Raw genomic sequence first — 6,585 nt, 5'->3', positions numbered from 1 at the left:
AAAAATAAGACACGAACTGGTGTGGTGGCATATACCTGTAATCCCAGCAGATCTGTAATCCTCAAATCCTGAGGCAGGAAGATCAAGAGTTCACCAGTTAGAGACCACCTAGTGAGACACTGTCTCAAAAACTACAACAACAAAAACAGGGGGGACATTCCTGCAGACTTCCTTTCCTTGCTACCTCATTAAAACTCATGACCTCCAACAACCCCACCAATTGCTCCAATACTCATTCCAACAGGAATACAGCAACCCTTTTCAGACACATGCCTCTGAGTCATCTTTAGGAAGTTTCTTCCACCAGGACTCAGCCTGTGTCACAGAACACGGTACAGAGTAAGGCCACATGGGCAAAGATAAGACTTCCACGTCAGACTCGTCATCATCTCTTCATTAAATGAGCATAGATTTTTTCTGAAATAGTCCAAAAAGCACAGGTCATAAAATCAAAAATTGACAAATGGGATCATAGAAAACTAGAATTTCTGAATAGCAAAAGAAATGATCTAACAGAGTGAAAAGACAATGTACAGAACATCTAGAATGAGAGAAAATATTTGCAAACTCTTTGACAAGGGATTAATTTCTAGAGTACATAAGGACCTCTAACAACAGCCAACAAGCAAAGAAATTTGATTTAAAAATGGAGTGAGTGGTCATACATTTCTCAAAGAATATATATGAATGACCAAAGTGTATGTGAAATTGTACTTAGCATCATCATTATAAGCCATCAGGGAAATGCAAATCCAAGCCACAGTGAAATGTCATCTCACCCCAGTTAGAATGAAAACACAAAAATTAACTGCTGGTGAGGAGGAGAAAGAAGAACTCTCATATATTGTCGGTAGGAGTGTAAATTAGTACAATTAGCATAGAATATTACCCTCCAAATAAAAACCTAGAAAAAGAACAATGATATTACCCGGCAATCCCACTGTTGGATATGTAGTTAAAGAAAGTGAAATCAGTATATCAAATAAACATCTGCACTCATGTTTATTGTAGCAGTGTTCCCAATAGTCAACATATCAAGTCCACCCAGTTGTCTATCAATAGATGAAGAAAATGTGGTATGTCCACACAATGGAATATTATTTATCCATAAAAATGAAATCGCAGCACAGGGATGGTAATGGAAGGCATAATATTAAGTGAAAAATCCAGGCACACTGACACAAGTACCATATGTTCTCACTTACATGTGGAAGGTAAAATTAAGAAGAAGAGAACAGAAGAGTTAACAGGGCTTAGAGACATAGCGGGGATGGGCGTGAAGGAGGGTTAGAAAAAGTATGGTTAACGGTATGTGGTTGGATTTAGATAGGAAAAATAACATATGTTCTATTGCTGAGCACAGTAAAATAACAATTGGTAGCAATTACATCAAACCACCTAACATGATTTTGAATTTTCCCTGTACAAAGCGATGATATATGTCTGGAAAGATAGATATGCCAGTTACCCTGACCTGATCAATTACACATTATATACAGTGTTATCTCCATTCATACTTACTTTTGTTTGGAGAAAATTTGGTTCACAAACAGAAGTGTTTAGCCATTTTTTTTTTTGTTTGGAAACTCTGCATCAGATGACAAACAAGACTGTGGCCATCTCTCCCACATGAACACAAACATAGCCATCCTTGCCAAAATTGAGTTTGTGAACTGAAATACCACTGTATATGTATTGAAATGCCATGCTGCAGCCCTTATATAGTATGACTATGTGCCAATTAAAACACATTTATATAAAAATAGATAAATGTTCTTTTCCACAGCTTTTTGTGTTGTCGTCTAATGATTTGTCTGATCATAAAAATGTGAATCCTCATTATCTCTCCCATAGCCTAGTAACAGTAGCTTCCTAAATGATCTTTTTATTTCTGATATCTAACTTACCTAATGTACAAACAAGTTCATATTCAACATGTCATCTATATGTTAGCTTTCACTGGAGATCACCCAAAACTTAGTGATTTAAAATAATGATTAATTAGCAGAGGGTTTCTTGAGAGAGCTACATGAGTCCTGTCTGAACCAGTTCTGCTAATCACTGTTGTGTCTCACATACTTGAGGCCAACAGAAAGACCATTCTGTGTCTGAGAAACTGAGGGTGGCCTTGCTGGGTCTCAGCCAGGACCACCGAACAACTGGGCTTCATGTATCATCATTCATCAGATTAATGCAGGATGCCTCACACAATGGTTTCAGAGTTTTAAGAAGAGAAAGAAGGAAAGTCTCAGTGTGCACTTGTAATGCTTCCTAATGAGTCTTAGGCTAAAACTTGGCAAATGATTAAGCCTGGCTTTCAAAGGCAGAAAAACAGACATCACATTTTGCCAGGAGGAGCAACAGAGTCTCTTTAGTGTGACATGCATGAATATTTATGCAGTTAAATTCATAATTATCAAATCTGGGAAGCAACCAACAGGTCCTGCAATTGTGCATGTATAAATATAAATATACTGTGGGACATCCAAGTGATGGAACATTATGCAGCAATAAAAATAAAATGAGTGGGCTGGGGATTTAACTCAGTGGTGCTGCCACCTGCCTCACAAGTGCAAGGTCCCAAGTTCGATACCCAGTACCAAAAAACAAAACAAAATGCGTTATCAAACTATGAAAAGAAGTGGAGGATTCTTAAATGCATACTGATAAGTAAAAGAAGACAATCTAAAATGCCTCTACATATTATGTGACTTATATATATGACTTTTTGGAAAGGCAAAAGTATGAAGCCTGGAAAGGATTGGTGGATGGTAGGGGTTGGGGAGAAGAGAGTAATGAATAGGGAAATTTTAGGGCAGTGATACTGTTCTATATGATACTGTGATGAGCCCATAGGATGTACACTGCAGAGCAAACTAATGAAAACTATTAACTTTAGGTAACAGCAAGTCAATGTTGGTTAATCAACTATAACCAATGTATGACACTAATGCAAGATAATAAACAGAGAAGCAGTGTGTTCAGGTCTTGGGAAGGAGAAGAAGCTTATGGAAAAATCTATGCCAATTTCTTACAAATTTTTATAAACAAATATTTTACAAAAATAATAAAATTCATGTTTAAAGAAGAAAGACTACAGTGTATAATACTGAGAATTATGATTACACATACAATCCACTTTAACCTCTAAGAGCATTCAAAAGATGCCAGTCCTAACTCTCCCAAGTCACCTCCCCTTACCATCTGGTCCAGAGACCTAGAAACTCCCAACTATTCTCTCAGTCTGACTGCATTTCTATGCCATCTATTTTCCCCACTTAGATGGGAAACTCCACCCTCCTGTTTTCTGCACATCAAAGTTCTTTTCATTTTTTAAGCAAACTCCCATACTTTTTTCCATGAATGCTTTCAGCATCATTTAGCTTAAAAGAATTTCTTCTTCCTCTGAATTTGAGTAACTTCCATTAAGTGTTAATTATTTATTCTGGTTGGCCTTTTATGATAGTCCTTCCATCTGTTTCTGTGCTCTTTGAGGGTCTTAACTTTCTTTGATTCCACTTAATGCCAAGCACAATGCAAGACATATAACTGGAATTCATTGAACGTTGATTGGAAACAGTAATTAAGTGCAGAAGAGATATGCTAGTTTAATTATGAATGCCTTGGTTTTTGGCCCTTTTCTCTAAATAGTTTGGACTTTCTGGCATTCCTTCACTGCTAATGGCACAAATGCCATTTTATTTGTAAAATATAAAAAAATAGTGTGGGAAAAACTTGTATTACACAAACAGCAAAATTGTAAAGTATGTGATAGGAGAATCAGATCTATTGACTATAAAGAATATCCTACTTCACTTGTGACTTGTAAATATAAATTATTAGCTATTAGAACCAGCAAATTTCTACTGTTATTGATAATTCCTCATCTTATAAACATAGCATAAGGAACTTTCAGAATGAATTTGGAGGTCAATACTGTGTCATTTTTTGTTACATTTTTCTTTATTACTATGAGAAATAGAAACAATGAGGATATGAGTTTCTAGTTTTAATTGATAAGCTGACCACTTTCTGCAAAGTATTGAACTCTCATGGTTCAAGATCTGCTCACTTTTTCAATACCCATTTATGCAACCGAAACAAAAGGATCAGTTTGTCTTTTAAACATAGCATCTGTGTTTCAAAGGCACATTGAAAATGGAAGTGCAAATCCATGTCACGGATGAATCTCAGAAGGGCGATGGCTCTTTTCCTTAAGGAAAATTCCCATTTCTGAGCATAAGGCAGTTGTGACAGGACAGACGCGGCAGACAAGTGGGAGTATGGTACATGCCCTCTGTTGTTTTACTCCGGTAATAATAATAATTGACATAACTGAAGGCAAATCTAATGTTAAATTAGTTGAGAAATCCACAGCAACCTAAGGAGAGTTACTCAACATTACACACCTAAGAGGAAACGAGAGCCAGGAGCCATTGCTGCCACCCTGCATGATGAACCAGGCTGTGATGGAACTGAGGAAGGAGAATCTCCATTGATGAAAATCTCTTTCCTCCCCCAACGAAGGTAGAAGCTTCACATAATGCCCTATATTATACTATACATTTTGCCATACATTTTGTACTATACATTTTGCTATACAAGTATTTGGAGGGTTGTTCTCAGTGAGTGCTGCTTATTTGTAGAAAGACTATCAAATATATAGTATTTTGAAGTATATACAGAAGGCTAACTGCAGAAGAAATAATCCATAGAAATCAATGATTCATAGTTTAATGGAGGTGTCCTATAATGCAGTAAAAAATGAGGACTGTGATTATTATACATAGGCTCAAATGGCTATCACTATCCCATATGACAGCTCTACACAAGAGAGGGTATATTCTCAAGGAGGACAGGATGTTCTAGTCAGGGTTTTGGCAAGAGAATACATTTATTACAGGATAGATAGTTTATAGGATTATTGTACAGTAATTACCCAAAATGTTAAACACAAAGGAATGCAAAAAGATTAACCAGACACTAAGGGCCCGAAGAATCCAGTGGAGGGCCTGGATCCCAGCAGTTTCCCACACAATCCAGCTAAAGGCTTAGAGTCCAAGGCAATGCCCTCCACAAGTCCAGCCAGTGGCCTAGAGCCCAGACAATGTCTCATGCTTGGCCATATTGAGAATCTGCACCTGGAAGATCCAAAAGCTAGTGGCGGAGGCCAGAAAACCCATGCTGGTGAGATGAAGGATTTGTGCCACCAGGCTGAGGGCTCTATACTGGAGCCAGGAAGTGAGGCTCACGGTAAAGATCAGAGCTTCCCTGATGACAACAGCAGCCATTCCCAGCTTCAGTGAGGCCCAGGGCTCCTCCTCCAATGAGAATAGCCTAGTTCACATCAGGAAAGCCATCTGCAACAAGCTTCTAGAAAATCAACAGGCCATGATCTTCCTTTTTTTTTTTTTTTTAAGAGGGAAAGGGGATTATTTGGATCACAGTTCACAGAGGTTTTAGTCCATCATCGGCTGATTCCAAAGCAGGGATGACAAATAGTCATGGCAGAGCAGAAACACCATGGCATGCAAAAGGCAGCAAAATTAACAAGAGAGCTCCAGTTTACGGCAGTGGAAAACAGAAAAAGCAATAAGACAGATTTACCAGTGTCTCTCTGCCCCTTTTATCTTATTCAGACTATATAGGGCAGGCAGCACTCACACCCTTAATCCTAGTGCCCTTGAGCCTAGCACTGCCTCCTGAATCAATTCCAACTTCACACACTCTAGATCAAGCCTATCACCACATGATGCTTTGGGGGGACATCTAGACCCAAACCATAATGTAGGCCCAGAAATTTTGGTTAAAAACACGCCTTCCTATTGTTTTTTCTCAGTGACAGAGCCCAGGGGTCAGATCCATGCCATTGCTATTAACTTCAGCACAGTCAACTGTATCCTCCAGCTCCTCACACAGAACTTCCAGCCTTATCAAGTAGCAAAATTCTTCATGACCTGAATGACAATTTAAAATTTTACCTTTAGTTGTTTTCCTTAAACGAGGCAGTCTTTATAAAACGAGTAGTGCATGAAAATCCCACCAAAATCCTGCATCTGCTCATACTTCTCATGCTCCTCCAGTGTAATATATAATCCAGTCATTATGCATAATAAATCATGTATGATGTAATTAGAAGCTGATCTTGGAATTAGATCAACCTGAGTGTGGAAGCCACTTCCTGACAGTCATCAGAGTTTGGCTAATTTAACTTCCTTGAATCTCTTCACCTGTAAAATGGGGCAGTAATATTTACCTCATAGAATTTTTATAAGGGCTTAAAGTGTTTAGGAAAGCACAGGCAATAAACAAATTTCAATACATCTTGCCATTTTCTCCCAAATTTCCACTATGAGAATTTGCATTCCACACGAGGGTGCCACACTTGAGTAAGTGGGCTGTAGCCCTGGGCGTCACTTCCTACCCTTAATGACTGATGGAAACTCATTATCTGTTCCAAGCAGCAGCTGCTTTTGATCACCACACAAGTGTTCCCCGGAATGTGCTGTTCGCAGATAGTGATGCTTTATTGCCCACAGACTGCTGACCATTTCTCTGGAGAAGTGAAGAAACCCAAGCAAAGTG

The 6,585-nt window shown here is 38.4% G+C and overlaps 1 non-coding gene across 1 annotated transcript; it reads right to left on the bottom strand.

Annotated features, from left to right (window-relative positions):
• Positions 1–256: 256 nt before the first annotated feature.
• On the bottom strand, positions 257–402 carry LOC117283278. Its single transcript, XR_004514268.1, has one exon. It is a non-coding gene; the product is annotated as a small nucleolar RNA SNORD15 (small nucleolar RNA).
• Positions 403–6,585: the final 6,183 nt, after the last annotated feature.

Source organism: Fukomys damarensis, unplaced genomic scaffold (assembly GCF_012274545.1).
Source record: "Fukomys damarensis isolate Sample0158 unplaced genomic scaffold, DMR_v1.0_HiC HiC_scaffold_24, whole genome shotgun sequence".
NCBI lineage: Eukaryota > Metazoa > Chordata > Mammalia > Rodentia > Bathyergidae > Fukomys > Fukomys damarensis.
This window is presented reverse-complemented; position numbering and strand designations above follow the sequence as displayed.